Raw genomic sequence first — 18,262 nt, 5'->3', positions numbered from 1 at the left:
ATAAAACCAGAGATTGAAATGAGCACAGATAAAGTTCCTTAAGCCAAATATGGAATAGACAAGAGCTACTACTTGCTCAACGAAATGGACTCAACACCCCATATTAAACGCCTAAGAATGTACCTGACTACTAAGTATCTTAAAACCTATGGATTTCTATGTCTCTGAAAGAGAATCAAGCGTGAGTACAGGGCATAAACGCAGGAGTGATAGGATTGGAGAGGTTCGGTGAGCAAATGAAGACCCTTTGAAGTCATATTGCATGGTACCCATTCCACGGGTCTCAACTCTCCAGGTTTAAGGGATTCTTCCTTCAGCTGAAACATGCATGTGGAACCCAGAGTATGATCAACCATGTGATCGGGAGACGTGTTCCAATATGTCTCAGTTTTCGTCCGCTGGTACTAGGGTGCAACCTTCCAGACGCTTTACTACCACTCGCACGACTTGGAGAGTCAGTGCCTTTAACCTCCTGTTTGGCCCAGTTTGCAATTTCTGCGGAAGATGAACAAGAATAGGGAGAACCAATGAGAGACTAGCTGGAGGTGTCTGGACGGGCAAATTTAACTCTCACTTCCCACCAGGAAGAGGAATTAACCAAAGGCTCAGCGTGCCTTGCGGGAACGAGATTAGGGCCTGAAACAATCCTGCGGTGTTGCGGCCAGCTCACAAGAAAGCGAGTTGAAGAAAGGAGCTCAGGGGCACTGTAATTCACAAACCTGCAGAGTTATAAATGACAGCTATTGTCCAAAAATATACTGAAGTAAGGCTGCCAAGAGGACTTGAAAGCGGGGCAGAATTGCAGGAAACCGATTTCAGGAGGTAGACTGGAATTGCATTTAAAGCATAGGAAAAGAGGCAGAACGTCGACAATGATGCACTTGGCCAAAAAGGGCGTATGCGTTTTTTCCTGAATATATTCAGGAAAAAATGCATACGCCCTTTTTGGCCAACCAAGCAAGCTTGCAAAGGAAATCTGCACTACAATGAAGTCTCACATCCCCCCGGTCAAAAGGGCCATGTGAAAAAAGTGTAAAATCCAGAAAGGCAGGACAGGCCATGGAGAACTGGGAGCCTTGTCATGCTGATGGGCGGGATGTAAATTGCCAACAGCCACTCGGGAGAAGTGTATGGTGTTTCCTGAAACATCTAAAAAACAAAGCAACAGAGCCTAGGGCACTTCCACTTATAGTCCTATAGCTTAGGGAAATTAAAATCAAAAAGACACAGCCACCCCAAAGTTTGGGACGGCTCTGTTTACAAGAACCTCGTTTACGTTACAAATTCAACATCGCAGAAAGTGAAAAATGGATAAAGAAGTTGTGGTACTTACGTATAATGGAATACCACTGAGCAATGAAATCTATGTCATCAGGCCCATAGCAGCATAGAGTGGATTCAGGTATGATGATTCTAACTGAAATAAGTCACACAGAAAAAGAAACATCATAAGATATCACTAATACACGGAATGTAAACTTGGCTACACAGGAACTGGATTACAAAACAGAACAGGGTCTCAAATTCAGAAAACCAACTTATGCTTGCTTAAGGGTAAAGGTGAGTTGGGGTGCTGCATAAAACCAGAGATTGAAATGAGCACAGATAAAGTTCCTTAAGCCAAATATGGAATAGACAAGAGCTACTACTTGATCAACGAAATGGACTGAAAACCCCATATTAAACGCCTAATAATCTACCTGACTATTAAGTATCTTAAAACCTATGGATTGCTATGTCTCTGAAAGAGAATCAAGCGTGAGTACAGGGGCATAAACGCAGCAGTGATAGGATTGGAGAGGTTCGGTGAGCAAATGAAGACCCTTTGAAGTCATATTGCATGGTACCCATTCCACGGGTCTCAACTCTCCAGGTTTAAGGGATTCTTCCTTCAGCTAAAACATGCATGTGGAACCCAGAGTATGATCAACCGTGTGATCGGGAGACGTGTTCAAATATGTCTCAGTTCTCATCCCCTGGTACTCGGGTGCAACATTCCAGACGCTTTACTAACTCTCTCCCGACTTGGAGAGTCAGTGCCTTTAACCTCCTGTTTGGCCCAGTTTGCAAATTCTGCGGAAGATGAACAGGAATAGGGAGAACCAATGAGAGACTAGCTGGAGGTGTCTGGACGGGCAAATTTAACTCTCATTTCCCACCAGGAAGAGGAATTAACCAAAGGCTCAGCGTGCCGTGCCGGAACCAGATTAAGACCTGAAGCAATCATGCGGTGTTGCGGCCAGCTCACAAGAAAGCGAGTTGAAGAAAGGAGCTCAGGGGCACTGTAATTCACAAACCTGCAGAGTTATAAATGACAGGTATCATCCAAAAATATACTGAAGTAAGGCTGCCAAGAGGACTTGAAAGCAGGGCAGAATTGCAGTCAACCGATTTCAGGAGGTAGACTGGAATTGCATTTAAAGCATAGGAAAAGAGGCAGAACGTCGACAATGATGCACTTGGCCAAAAAGGGCGTATGCGTCTTTTCCTGAATATATTCAGGAAAAAACGCATACGCCCTTTTTGGCCAACCAAGCAAGCTTGCAAAGGAAATCTGCACTACAATGAAGTCTCACTTCCCCCCGGTCAAAAGGGCCATCTGAGAAAAGTGTAAAATCCAGAAAGGCAGGACAGGCCATGGAGAACTGGGAGCCTTGTTATGCTGATGGGCGGGATGTAAATTGCCAACAGCCACTTGGGAGAAGTGTATGGTGTTTCCTAAAACATCTAAAAAACAAAGCAACAGAGCCTAGGGCACTTCCACTTATGGTCCTATAGCTTAGGGAAATTAAAATAAAAAAGACACAGCCACCCAAAATTTGGGACGGCTCTGTTTACAAGAACCTCGTTTATGGTAAAAGTTCAATATCACAGAAAGTGAAAAATGGATAAAGAATTTGTGGTACTTACGTACAATGCAATATCACTCAGCAATGAAATCTATGTCAACAGGCCTGTAGCAGAAAATGAGTGGGTTCAGGTATGATGATTCTAACTGAAATAAGTCACACAGAAAAAGAAACATCATAAGATATCACTAATACACGGAATGTAAACTTGGCTACACAGGAAATGGATTACAAAACAGAACAGGGTCTCAAATTTAGAAAACCCTCTTATGCTTGCTTAAGGGGAAAGGTGAGTTGGGGTGCTGCATAAAACAAGAGATTGAAATGAGCACAGATAAAGTTCCTTAAGCCAAATATGGAATAGACAAGAGCTACTCCTTGCTCAACGAGATGGACTCAAAATCCCATATTAAACGCCGAATAATCTACCTGACTAGTAAGTATCTTAAAACCTATGGATTGCTATGTCTGTGAAAGAGAATCAAGCGTGAGTACAGGGGCATAAAGGCAGGAGTGATAGGATTGGAGAGGTTCGGTGAGCAAATGAAGACCCTTTGAAGTCATATTGCATGGTACCCATTCCACGGGTCTCAACTCTTCAGGTTTAAGTGATTCTTCCTTCAGCTAAAACATGCATGTGGAACCCAGAGTATGATCAACGGTGTGATCGGGAGACGTGTTCAAATATGTCTCAGTTCTCGTCCCCTGGTACTCGGGTGCAACATTCCAGATGCTTTACTAACACTCTCCCGACTTGGAGAGTCAGTGCCTTTAACCTCCTGATTGGCCCAGTTTGCAATTTCCGCGGAAGATGTACAGGGATAGGGAGGACCAATGAGAGACTAGCTGGAGGTGTCTGGACGGGCAAATTTAACTCTCATTTCCCACCAGGAAGAGGAATTAACCAAAGGCTCAGCATGCCGTGCCGGAACTAGATTAGGGCCTGAAGCAATCCTGCGGTGTTGCGGCCAGCTCACAAGAAAGCGAGTTGAAGAAAGGAGCTCAGGGTCACTGTAATTCACAAACCTGCAGAGTTATAAATGACAGCTATCGTCCAAAAATATACTGAAGTAAGGCTGCCAAGAGGACTTGAAAGCGGGGCAGAATTGCAGGAAACCGATTTCTGGAGGTAGACTGGAATTGCATTTAAAGCATAGGAAAAGAGGCAGAACGTCGACAATGATGCACTTGGCCAAAAAGGGCGTATGCGTCTTTTCCTGAATATATTCAGGAAAAAACGCATACGCACTTTTTGACCAACCAAGCAAGCTTGCAAAGGAAATCTGCACTAAAATGAAGTCTCACTTCCCCCCAGTCAAAAGGGCCATCTGAAAAAAGTGTAAAATCCAGAAAGGCAGGACAGGCCATGGAGAACTGGGAGCCTTGTTATGCTGATGGGCGGGATGTACATTGCCAACAGCCACTAGGGAGAAGTGTATGGTGTTTCCTGAAACATCTAAAAAACAAAGCAACAGAGCCTAGGGCACTTCCACTTATGGTCCTATAGCTTAGGGAAATTAAAATCAAAAAGACACAGCCACCCCAAAGTTTGGGACGGCTCTGCTTACAAAAACCTCGTTTACGGTACAAGTTCAATATCACAGAAAGTGAAAAATGGATAAAGAAGTTGTGGTACTTACGTACAATGCAATATCACTCAGCAATGAAATCTATGTCATCAGGCCCGTAGCAGCATAGAGTGGATTCAGGTATGATGATTCTAACTGAAATAAGTCACACAGAAAAAGAAACATCATAAGATATCACTAATACACGGAATGTAATCTTGGCTACACAGGAACTGGATTACAAAACACAACAGTGTCTCAAATTTAGAAAACCCACTTATGCTTGCTTAAGGGGAAAGGTGAGTTGGGGTGCTGCATAAAACCAGAGATTGAAATGAGCACAGATAAAGTTCCTTAAGCCAAATATGGAATAGACAAGAGCTACTCCTTGCTCAACCAAATGGACTCAACACCGCATATTAAACGCCTAAGAATGTACCTGACTAGTAAGTATCTTAAAACCTATGGATTGCTATGTCTCTGAAAGAGAATCAAGCGTGTGTACAGGGGCATGAACGCAGCAGTGATAGGATTGGAGAGGTTTGGTGAGCAAATGAAGACCCTTTGAAGTCATATTGCATGGTACCCATTCCATGGGTCTCAACTCTCCAGCTTTAAGGGATTCTTCGTTCAGCTGAAACATGCATTTGGAACCCAGAGTATGATCAACCGTGTGATCGGGAGACGGGTTCAAATATGTCTCTGTTTTCGTCCGCTGGTAATCGGGTGCAACCTTCCAGACGCTTTACTACCACTTGCCCGACTTGGAGAGTCAGTGCCTTTAACCTCCTGTTTGGCCCAGTTTGCAATTTCTGCGGAAGATGTACAGGGATAGGGAGGACCAATGTGAGACTAGCTGGAGGTGTCTGGACGGGAAAATTTAACTCTCATTTCCCACCAGGAAGAGGAATTAACCAAAGGCTCAGCGTGCCGTACCAGAACCAGATTAGGGCCTGAAGCAATCCTGCGGTGTTGCGGCCAGCTCACAAGAAAGCGAGTTGAGGAAAGGAGCTCAGGGGCACTGTAATTCACAAACCTGCAGAGTTATAAATGACAGCTATCGTCCAAAAATATACTGAAGTAAGGCTGCCAAGAGGACTTGAAAGCGGGCCAGAATTGCAGGAAACCGATTTCAGGAGGTAGACTGGAATTGCATTTAAAGCATAGGAAAAGAGGCAGAATGTCGACAATGATGCACTTGGCCAAAAAGGGCGTATGCGTTTTTTCCTGAATATATTCAGGAAAAAATGCATACGCCCTTTTTGGCCAACCAAGCAAGCTTGCAAAGGAAATCTGCACTACAATGAAGTCTCACTTCCCCCCGGTCAAAAGGGCCATCTGAAAAAAGTGTAAAATCCAGAAAGGCAGGACAGGCCATGGAGAACTGGGAGCCTTGTTATGCTGATGGGCGGGATGTAAATTGCCAACAGCCAATCGGGAGAAGTGTATGGTGTTTCCTGAAACATCTAAAAAACAAAGCAACAGAGCCTAGGGCACTTCCACTTATGGTCCTATAGCTTAGGGAAATTAAAATCAAAAAGACACTGCCACCCAAAATTTGGGACGGCTCTGTTTACAAGAACCTCGTTTATGGTACAAGTTCAATATCACAGAAAGTGAAAAATGGATAAAGAAGTTGTGGTACTTACGTACAATGCAATATCACTCAGCAATGAAATCTATATCATCAGGCCCGGAGCAGCAAAATGAGTGGATTCAGGTATGATGATTTTAACTGAAATAAGTCACACAGAAAAAGAAACATCATAAGATATCACTAATACACGGAATGTAAACTTGGCTACACAGGAACTGAATTACAAAATGGAACAGGGTCTCAAATTTAGAAAACCAACTTATGCTTGCTTAAGGGGAAAGGTGAGTTGGGGTGCTGCATAAAACCAGAGATTGAAATGAGCACAGATAAATTTCCTTAAGCCAAATATGTAATACACAAGAGCTACTCCTTGCTGAATGAAATGGACTCACAACCCCATATTAAACGCCTAAGAATGTACCTGACTAGTAAGTATCTTAAAACCTATGGATTGCTATGTCTCCGAAAGAGAATCAAGCGTGTGTACAGGGGCATAAATGCAGAAATGATAGGACTGGAGAGTTTCGGTGAGCAAATGAAGACCCTTTGAAGTCATATTGCATGGTACCAATTCCACGCTCTCAACTCTCCAATTTTCCGGGATTCTTCCTTCAGCTAAATCATGCATGTGGAACCCAGAGTATGATCAACTGTGTGATCGGGAGACGTGTACCAATATGTCTCAGTTCTCGTCCCCTGGTCCTCGGGTGCATCATTCCAGACGCTTTACTAACACTCTCCCGACTTGGAGAGTCAGTGCCTTTAACCTCCTGTTTGGCCCAGTTTGCAATTTCTGCGGAAGATGAACAGGAATATGGAGAACCAATGAGAGACTAGCTGGAGGTGTCTGGACGGGCAAATTTAACTCTCATGTCCCACCAGGAAGAGGAATTAACCAAAGGCTCAGCGGGCCGTGCCAGAACAAGATTAGGGCCTGAAGCAATCCTGCGGTGTTGCGGCCAGCTCACAAGAAAGCGAGTTGAAGAAAGGAGCCCAGGGGCACTGTAATTCACAAACCTGCAGAGTTATAAATGACAGCTATCATCCAAAAATATACTGAAGTAAGGCTGCCAAGAGGACTTGAAAGCCGGGCAGAATTGCAAGAAACCGATTTCAGGAGTTAGACTGGAATTGCATTTAAAGCATAGGAAAAGAGGCAGAACGTCGACAATGATGCACTCTCCAAAAAGGGCGTATGCGTTTTTTCCTGAATATATTCAGGAAAAAACGCATACGCCCTTTTTGGCCAACCAAGCAAGCTTGCAAAGGAAATCTGCACTACAATGAAGTCTCACATCCCCCCGGTCAAAAGGGCCATCTGAAAAAAGTGTAAAATCCAGAAAGGCAGGACAGGCCATGGAGAACTGGGAGCCTTGTTATGCTGATGGGCGGGATGTTAATTCCAAACAGCCACTTGGGAGAAGTGTATGGTGTTTCCTGAAACATCTAAAAAACAAAGCAACAGAGCCTAGGGCACTTCCACTTATGGTCCTATAGCTTAGGGAAATTAAAATCAAAAAGACACAGCCACCCCAAAGTTTGGGACAGCTCTGTTTACAAGAACCTCGTTTATGGTACAAGTTCAATATCGCATAGAGCGAAAAATGGATAAAGATGTTGTGGTTCTTACGTACAATGCAATATCACTCAGCAATGAAATCTATGTCATCAGGCCCATAGCAGCATAATGACTGGATTCAGGTATGATGATTCTAACTGAAATAAGTCACACAGAAAAAGAAACATCATAGGAGACTTCTTCCTCCTTCCCCAGGTCAAGAAGCCTCCCAGGGCCTGTCTGGAGAGCTGGTGTTCTAAGGTGGGAGTTCGTCCGTCTCCATTCTTTGATCGAAGAATGAAGCTTGGCTTTGCTTCTGAACCGAACTCAGTGTCATTCTACTAGCTCCAAGGACACTGGGCAGCGGGACCTTTGTTGGGGCCTGACTCGAAAGGACTAACAGCAAAGGCTGGTGATGGCTCTGGAGTCTCAGCCGACGTGCACACCTCTACCTGCAGCCTGTGGCTGGTGGGACAGACCCCAAGCAAACGCACTGGGCACAGTGTATCCGTGGAATGCTTTTGGCTGCAAACACCCCACTAAAAGAGGTTCAAATGAGTATTAAAATCCTACCATTCTTACCAAGCTGATCTTTACCGCAAGGATCACTCTTTCTGGGGGTGTGGGGGCGTGAGACTGAATTGCCAACCAAAGATTTAAATAGGTACCATCAGAGGACTTCCGGGAAGATGGCGGAAGAGTAAGAGGCGGAGATCACCTTCCTCTCCACAGATACACCAGAAATACATCTACGCGTGGAACAACTCCTACGGAGCACCTACTGAACGCTGGCAGAAGACCTCAGACCTCCCAAAAGGCAAGGAACCACCCACGTACCTGGTTAGGGCAAAAGAAAAAACTAAACAGAGACAAAAGGATAGGGACAGGTCCTGCACCAGCGGGAGAGAGCTGTGAAGGAGGAAAAGTGTCCACACACTAGGAAGCCCCTTCGCGGGTGGAGACTTCGGGAGGCGGAGTGGGGGAGCTTGGGAGCCGCGGAGGAGAGCACAGCAACAGGGGTGTGGAGGACAAAGCGGACAGATTCCAGCGCAGAGGATCGGGCCGACCGGAACTCACCAGCCGAGAGGCTTTTCTGCTCGCCCGCCGGGGCGGGCGGGACTGGGAGCTGAGGCTCCGGCTTTTGTCGGAGCGCCGGGAGAGGACTGAGGTTGGCGGCGTGAACACAGCCTGCAGGGCGTTGGTGCGCCGCGGCTGGCCGGGAGAGAGTCCGGGGAGGGGTCTGGACCTGCCGAAGAGGCAAGAGACTTTTACGTCCCTCTTTGTTTCCTGGTGCACGAGGAGAGGGGATTAAGAACGCTGCTTGAGAGAGCTCCAGGGACGGGCGCGAGCCGCGGCTAAGAGTGTGGAGCCCAGAGACGGACATGGGACGCTAAGGCCGCTGCTGCCGCAGCCAGGAGGCCTGTGTGCGAACACAGGTCACTAGCCACACGCCCTTCCGGGGAGCCTGTGCAGCCCGCCACTGCCAGGGTCCCGGGATCCAGGGATGGCTCCCCCGGGAGAGCGCTCGGCGCGCCTCAGGCTGCAGTGTCACGCCGGCCTCTGCCGCTGCAGGCCCGCCCCGCACTCCGTGACCCTCCCAATCCCCCGGCCTGGGTGAGCCAGAGCCTCCGAATCAGCGGCTCCTTTAACCCCGTCCTGTCTGAGCAAAGAACAGACGCCCTCCGGCGACCTACACGCACAGGCGGGGCCAAATCCAAAGCTGAGCCCCTGGGAACTGTGAGAACAAAGAAGAGAAAGGGAAATCTCTCCCAGCAGCCTCAGAAGCAGCGGATTAAAGCTCCACAATCAACTTGATATACCCTGCATCTGTGGAATACCTGAATAGACAACGAATCATCCCAAATTAAGGAGCCCTGTGGATGAAAGGCTCTTGGTGCTGCAGCCAGGAGTCAGTGCTGTGCCTCTGAGGTGGGAGAGCCAACTTCAGGACACTGGTCCACAAGAGGCCTCCCAGCTGCACATAATATCAAACAGCAAAAATCTCCGAGAGATCTCCATCTCAACGCCAGCACCCAGCTTCACTCAACAACCAGCAAGCTACAGTGCTGGACATCCTATGCCAAACAACTAGCAAGACAGGAACACAACCCCACCCATTAGCAGAGAGGCTGCCCAAAATCATAATAAGTCTACAGACACCCCAAAACACACCACCAGACGTGGACCTGCCCACCAGAAAGACAAGATCCAGCCTCATCCACCAGAACACAGGCACTAGTACCCTCCACCAGGAAGCCTACACACCCCACTGAACCAACCTTAGCCACTGGGGACAGACACAAAAAACAACAGGAACTACGAACCTTCAGCCTGCAAAAAAGGAGACCCCAAAAACAGTAAGATAAGCAAAATGAAAAGACAGAAAAACACACAGCAGATGAAGGAGCAAGATAAAAACCCACCAGACCTAATAAATGAAGAGGAAATAGGCAGTCTACCTGAAAAAGAATTCAGAATAATGATAGTAAGGTTGATCCGAAATCTTGGAGATAGAATGGACAATAGAATGGACAAATTGCAAGAATCAGTTAACAAGGACCTAGAAGAACTAAAGATGAAACAAGCAACGATGAACAACACAATAAATGAAATTAAAAGTACTCTAGATGGGATCAATAGCAGAATAACTGAGGCAGAAGAACGGATAAGTGACCTGGAAGATAAAATAGTGGAAATAACTACTGCAGAGCAGAATAAAGAAAAAAGAATGAAAAGAACTGAGGACAGTCTCAGAGACCTCTGGGACAACATTAAACGCACCAACATTCGAATTATAGGGGTTCCAGAAGAAGAAGAGAAAAAGAAAGGGACTGAGAAAATATTTGAAGAGATTATAGTTGAAAACTTCCCTAATATGGGAAAGGAAATAGTTAATCAAGTCCAGGAAGCACAGAGAGTCCCATACAGGATAAATCCAAGGAGAAATACGCCAAGACACATATTAATCAAACTGTCAAAAATTAAATACAAAGAAAACATATTAAAAGCAGCAAGGGAAAAACAACAAATAACACACAAGGGAATCCCCATAAGGTTAACAGCTGATCTTTCAGCAGAAACTCTGCAAGCCAGAAGGGAGTGGCAGGACATATTGAAAGTGTTGAAGGAGAAAAACCTGCAACCAAGATTACTCTACCCAGCAAGGATCTCATTCAGATTTGATGGAGAAATTAAAACCTTTACAGACAAGCAAAAGCTGAGAGAGTTCAGCACCACAAAACCAGCTCTACAACAACTGCTAAAGGAACTTCTCTAGGCAAGAAACACAAAAGAAGGAAAGGACCTACAATAACGAACCCAAAACAATTAAGAAAATGGGAATAGGAACACACATATCGATAATTACCTTAAATGTAAATGGACTAAATGCTCCCACCAAAAGACACAGATTGGCTGAATGGATACAAAAACAAGACCCATGTATTTGCTGTCTACAAGAGACCCACTTCAGACCTAGAGACACATACAGACTGAAAGTAAGGGGATGGAAAAAGGTATTTCATGCAAATGGAAACCAAAAGAAAGCTGGAGTAGCAATTCTCATATCAGACAAAATAGACTTTAAAACAAAGACTATTAGAAGAGACAAAGAAGGACACTACATAATGATCAAGGGATCGATCCAAGAGGAAGATATAACAATTGTAAATATTTATGCACCCAACATAGGTGCACCTCAATACATAAGGCAAATACTGACAACCATAAAAGGGGAAATCGACAGTAACACATTCATAGTAGGGGACTTTAACACCCCACTTTCACCAATGGACAGATCATCCAAAATGAAAATAAATAAGGAAACACAAGCTTTAAATGATACATTAAACGAGATGGAGTTAATTGATATTTATAGGACATTCCATCCAAAAACAACAGAATACACATTTTTCTCAAGTGCTCATGGAACATTCTCCAGGATAGATCATATCTTGGGTCACAGATCAAGCCTTGGTAAATTTAAGAAAATTGAAATTGTATCAAGTATCTTTTCTGACCACAACGCCATGAGACTAGATATCAATTACAGGAAAAGATCTGTAAAAAATACAAACACATGGAGGTTAAACAATACACTACTTAATAATGAAGTGATCACTGAAGAAATCAAAGAGGAAATCAAAAAATACCTAGAAACAAATGACAATGGAGACACAACGACCCAAAACCTGTGGGATGCAGCAAAAGCAGTTCTAAGGGGGAAGCTTATAGCAATACAAGCCCACCTTAAGAAGCAGGAAACATCTCGAATAAACAACCTAACCTTGCACCTCAAGCAATTAGAGAAAGAAGAACAAAAAAACCCCAAAGCTAGCAGAAGGAAAGAAATCATAAAAATCAGATCAGAAATAAATGAAAAAGAAATGAAGGAAACAATAGCAAAGATCAATAAAACTAAAAGCTGGTTCTTTGAGAAGATAAACAAAATAGATAAACCACTAGCCAGACTCATCAAGAAAAAAAGGGAGAAGACTCAAATCAATAGAATTAGAAATGAAAAAGGAGAGGTAACAACTGACACTGCAGAAATAAAAGAGATCATGAGAGATTACTACAAGCAACTCTATGCCAATAAAATGGACAATCTGGAAGAAATGGACAAATTCTTAGAAATGCACAACCTGCCAAGACTGAATCAGGAAGAAATAAAAAATATGAAGAGACCAATCACAAGCACTGAAATTGAAACTGTGATTAAAAATCTTCCAACAAAGAAAAGCCCAGGACCAGATGGCTTCACAGGCGAATTCTATCAAACATTTAGAGAAGAGCTAACACCTATCCTTCTCAAACTCTTCCAAAATATAGCAGAGGGAGGAACACTCCCAAACTCCTTCTACGAGGCCACCATCACCTTGATACCAAAACCAGACAAGGATGTCACAAAGAAAGAAAACTACAGGCCAATATCACTGATGAACATAGATGCAAAAATCCTCAACAAAATACTAGCAAACAGAATCCAACAGCACATTAAAAGGATCATACACCATGATCAAGTGGGGTTTATTCCAGGAATGCAAGGATTCTTCAATATACGCAAATCTATCAATGTGATAAACCATATTAACAAACTGAAGGAGAAAAACCATATGATCATCTCAATAGATGCAGAGAAAGCTTTTGACAAAATTCAACACCCATTTATGATAAAAACCCTGCAGAAAGTAGGCATAGAGGGAACTTTCCTCAACATAATAAAGGCCATATATGACAAGCCCACAGCAAACATCATCCTCAATGGTGAAAAACTGAAAGCATTTCCACTAAGATCAGGAACAAGACAAGGTTGCCCACTCTCACCACTCTTATTCAACATAGTTTTGGAAGTTTTAGCCACAGCAATCAGAGAAGAAAAGGAAATAAAAGGAATCCAAATCGGAAAAGAAGAAGTAAAGCTGTCACTGTTTGCAGATGACATGATCCTATACATAGAGAACCCTAAAGATGCTACCAGAAAACTACTAGAGATAATCAATGAATTTGGTAAAGTGGCAGGATACAAAATTAATGCACAGAAATCTCTGGCATTCCTATATACTAATGATGAAAAATCTGAAAGTGAAATCAAGAAAACACTCCCATTTACCATTGCAACAAAAAGAATAAAATATCTAGGAATAAACCTACCTAAGGAGACAAAAGATCTGTATGCAGAAAATTATAAGACACTGATGAAAGAAATTAAAGATGATACAAATAGATGGAGAGATATACCATGTTCTTGGATTGGAAGAATCAACATTGTGAAAATGACTCTACTACCCAAAGCAATCTATAGGTTCAATGCAATCCCTATCAAACTACCACTGGCATTTTTCACAGAACTAGAACAAAAAATTTTGCAAGTTGTATGGAAACACAAAAGACCCCGAATAGCCAAAGCAATCTTGAGAACGAAAGAAGGAACTGGAGGAATCAGGCTCCCAGACTTCAGACTATACTACAAAGCTACAGTTATCAAGACGGTATGGTACTGGCACAAAAACAGAAAGATAGATCAATGGAACAGGATAGAAAGCCCAGAGATAAACCCACGCACATATGGTCACCTTATCTTTGACAAAGGAGGCAGAAATGTACAGTGGAGAAAGGACAGCCTATTCAATAAGTGGTGCTGGGAAAACTGGACAGCTACATGTAAAAGTATGAGATTAGATCACTCCCTAACACCATACACAAAAATAAGCTCAAAATGGATTAAAGACCTAAATGTAAGGCCAGAAACTATCAAACTCTTAGAGGAAAACATAGGCAGAACACTCTATGACATAAATCACAGCAAGGTCCTTTTTGACCCACCTCCTAGAGAAACGGAAGTAAAAACAAAAGTAAACAAATGGGACCTAATGAAACTTAAAAGCTTTTGCGCAGCAAAGGAAACCATAAAGAAGACCAAAAGACAACCCTCAGAATGGGAGAAAATATTTGCAAATGAAGCAACGGACAAAGGATTAATCTCCAAAATTTATAAGCAGCTCATGCAGCTTAATAACAAAAAACAAACAACCCAATCCAAAAATGGGCAGAAGACCTAAATAGACATTTCTCCAAAGAAGATATACAGATTGCCAACAAACACATGAAAGAATGCTCAACATCACTAATCATTAGAGAAATGCAAATCAAAACTACAATGAGATATCATCTCACACCAGTCAGAATGGCCATCATCAAAAAATCTAGAAACAATAAATGCTGGAGAGGGTGTGGAGAAAAGGGAACCCTCTTACACTGTTGGTGGGAATGTAAATTGATACAGCCACTGTGGAGAACAGTATGGAGGTTCCTTAAAAAGCTACAAATAGAACTACCATATGACCCAGCAATCCCACTACTGGGCATATACCCTGAGAAAACCATAATTCAAAAAGAGTCATGTACCAAAATGTTCATTGCAGCTCTATTTACAATAGCCCAGAGATGGAAACAACCTAAGTGTCCAACATCGGATGAATGGATAAAGAAGATGTGGCACATATATACAATGGAATATTACTCAGCCATAAAAAGAGACGAAATTGAGCTATTTGTAATGAGGTGGATAGACCTAGAGTCTGTCATACAGAGTGAAGTAAGTCAGAAAGAGAGAGACAAATACCGTATGCTAACACATATATATGGAATTTAAAAAAAAATGTCATGAAAAACCTAGGGGTGAAACAGGAATAAAGACACAGACTTACTAGAGAATGGACTTGAGGCTATGGGGAGGGGGAAGGGTAAACGGTGACAAAGCGATAAAGAGGCATGGACATATATACACTACCAAAAGTAAGGTAGTTAGCTGGTGGGAAGCAGCCGCATAGCACAGGGAGATCAGCTCGGTGCTTTGTGACCGCCTGGAGGGGTGGGATAGGGAGGGTGGGAGGGAGGGAGACGCAAGCGGGAAGAGATATGGGAATGTATGTGTATATATAACTGATTCATTTTGCTGTGAAGCTGAAACTAACATACCATTGTAAAGCAATTATACTCCAATAAAGATGTTAAAAAAAAAAAAAGAAACATCATAAGATATCACTAATACACGGAATGTAAACTTGGCTACACAGGAATTGAATTACAAAATAGAACAGGGTCTCAAATTTAGAAAACCAACTTATGCTTGCTTCAGGGGAAAGGTGAGCTGGGGTGCTGCATAAAACCAGAGATTGAAATGAGCACAGATAAAGTTCCTTAAGCCAAATATGGAATAGACAAGAGCTACTCCTTGCTCAACGAAATGGGCTCAACACCCCATATTAAACGCCTAAGAATGTATCTGACTAGTAAGTATCTTAAAACCTATGGATTGCTATGTCTGTGAAAGAGAATCAAGCGTGAGTACAGGGGCGTAAACGCAGGAGTGATAGGATTGGAGAGGTTCGGTGAGCAAATGAAGACCCTTTGAAGTCATATTGCATGGTACCCATTCCACGGGTCTCAACTCTCCAGGTTTAAGTGATTCTTCCTTCAGCTAAAACATGCATGTGCAACCCAGAGTATGATCAACCGTGTGATTGGGAGACGTGTTGAAATATGTCTCAGTTCACGTCCCCTGGTACTCGGGTGCAACATTGCAGACGCTTTACTAACACTCTCCCGACTTGGAGAGTCAGTGCCTTTAACCTCCTGATTGGCCCAGTTTGCAATTTCTGCGGAAGATGAACAGGAATAGGGAGGACCAATGAGACACTAGCTGGAGGTGTCTGGACGGGCAAATTTAACTCTCATTTCCCAGCAGGAAGAGGAATTAACCAAAGGCTCAGCGTGCCGTGCCGGAACCAGATTAGGGCCTGAAGCAATCCTGCGGTGTTGCGGCCAGCTCACAAGAAAGCGAGTTGAAGAAAGGAGCTCAGGGGCACTGTAACTCACAAACCTGCAGAGTTATAAATGACAGCTATCGTCCAAAAATATACTGAAGTAAGGCTGCCAAGAGGACTTGAAAGCGGGGCAGAATTGCAGGAAACCAATTTCAGGAGGTAGACTGGAATTGCATTTAAAGCATAGGAAAAGAGACAGAACGTCCACAATGATGCACTTGGCCAAAAAGGGCGTATGCGTTTTTTCCTGAATATATTCAGGAAAAAATGCATACGCCCTTTTTGGCCAACCAAGCAAGCTTGCAAAGGAAATCTGCACTACAATGAAGTCTCACTTCCCCCTGGTCAAAAGGGCCATCTGAAAAAATTGTAAAATCCAGAAAGGCAGGACATGCCATGGAGAACTGGGAGCCTTGTTATGCTGATGGGCGGGATGTAAATTGCCAACAGCCACTCGGGAGAAGTGTATGGTGTTTCCTGAAACATCTAAAAAACAAAGCAACAGAGCCTAGGGCACTTCCACTTATAGTCCTATAGCTTAGGGAAATTAAATTCAAAAAGACACAGCCACCCCAAAGTTTGGGACGGCTCTGTATACAAGAACCTCGTTTAGGGTACAAGTTCAATATCGCAGAAAGTGAAAAATGGATAAGGAAGTTGTGGTACTTACGTACAATGCAATATCACTCAGCAATGAAATCTATGTCATCAGGCCCATAGCAGCCTAGAGTGGATTCAGGTATGATGATTCTAACTGAAATAAGTCACACAGAAAAAGAAACATCATGAGATATCACTAATACATGGAATGTAAACTTGGCTACACAGGAACTGGATTACAAAACAGAACAGGGTCTCAAATTTAGAAAACCCACTTATGCTTGCTTAAGGGGAAAGGTGAGTTGGGGTGCTGCATAAAACCAGAGATTGAAATGAGCACAGATAAAGTTCCTTAAGCCAAATATGGAATACACAAGAGCTACTACTTGCTCAACGAAATGGACTCAACACCCCATATTAAACGCCTAAGAATGTACCTGAGTAGTAAGTATCTTAAAACCTATGGATTGCTATGTCTCTGAAAGAGAATCAAGCGTGTGTACAGGGGCATAAATGCAGCAGTGATAGGATTGGAGAGGTTCGGTGAGCAAATGAAGACCCTTTGAAGTCATATTGCATGGTACCCATTCCACGGGTCTCAACTCTCCAGGTTTAAGGGATTCTTCCTTCAGCTAAAACATGCATGTGGAACCCAGAGTATGATCAACCATGTGATCAGGAGACATGTTCAAATATGTCTCAGTTTTCGACCCCTGGTACTCGGGTGCAACATTGCAGACGCTTTACTAACACTCTCCCGACTTGGAGAGTCAGTGCCTTTAACCTCCTGTTTGGCCCAGTTTGCAATTTATGCGGAAGATGTACAGGGATAGGGAGGACGAATGAGAGACTAGCTGGAGGTGTCTGGACGGGCAAATTTAACTCTCATTTCCCACCAGGAAGAGGAATTAACCAAAGACTCAGCGTGCCGTGCCAGAACCGGATTAGGGCCTGAAGCAATCCTGCGGTGTTGCGGCCAGCTCACAAGAAAGCGAGTTGAAGAAAGGAGCTCAGGGTCACTGTAATTCACAAACCTGAAGAGTTATAAATGACAGCTATCGTCCAAAAATATACTGAAGTAAGGCTGCCAAGAGGACTTGAAAGCGGGGCAGAATTGCAGGAAACCGATTTCAGGAGGTAGACTGGAATTGCATTTAAAGCATAGGAAAAGAGGCAGAACGTCGACAATGATGCACTTGGCCAAAAAGGGCGTATGCGTTTTTTCCTGAATATATTCAGGACAAAACGCATACGCGCTTTTAGGCCAACCAAGCAAGCTTGCAAAGGAAAGCTGCACTACAATGAAGTCTCACTTCCCCCTGGTCAAAAGGGCCATCTGAAAAAAGTGTAAAATCCAGAAAGGCAGAACAGGCAATGGAGAACTGGGAGCCTTGTTATGCTGATGGGCGGGATGTAAATTGCCAACAGCCACTTGGGAGAAGTGTATGGTGTTTCCTGAAACATCTAAGAAACAAAGCAACAGAGCCTAGGGCACTTCCACTTATGGTCCTATAGCTTAGGGAAATTAAAATCAAAAAGACACAGCCACCCCAAATTTTGGGATGGCTCTGTTTACAAGAACCTTGTTTACGGGGCAAGTTCAATATCGCAGATAGTGAAAAATGGATAAAGAAGTTTTGGTACTTACGTACAATGCAGTATCTCTCAGCAATGAAATCTATGTCATCAGGCCCGTAGCAGCATAATGAGTGGATTCAGGTATGATGATTCTAACTGAAATAAGTCACAAGAAAAAGAAACAT

General features: G+C 43.5%; 1 long non-coding RNA gene across 3 annotated transcripts in view; it reads right to left on the bottom strand.

Moving 5' to 3' along the window:
* Positions 1 to 18,262, bottom strand: part of LOC125965177 (uncharacterized) — a 1,265,679-nt gene that overhangs the window by 160,297 nt on the left and 1,087,120 nt on the right. For all 3 annotated transcript variants that reach the window (XR_007478764.1, XR_007478762.1, XR_007478763.1), the window contains one exon: positions 18,148 to 18,233. This is a non-coding gene — a long non-coding RNA (uncharacterized LOC125965177). The remainder of the gene's footprint in view (positions 1 to 18,147; positions 18,234 to 18,262) is intronic.

The sequence above is a fragment of the Orcinus orca genome, chromosome 8 (genome assembly GCF_937001465.1).
Source record: "Orcinus orca chromosome 8, mOrcOrc1.1, whole genome shotgun sequence".
Classification (NCBI taxonomy): domain Eukaryota; kingdom Metazoa; phylum Chordata; class Mammalia; order Artiodactyla; family Delphinidae; genus Orcinus; species Orcinus orca.
This window is presented reverse-complemented; position numbering and strand designations above follow the sequence as displayed.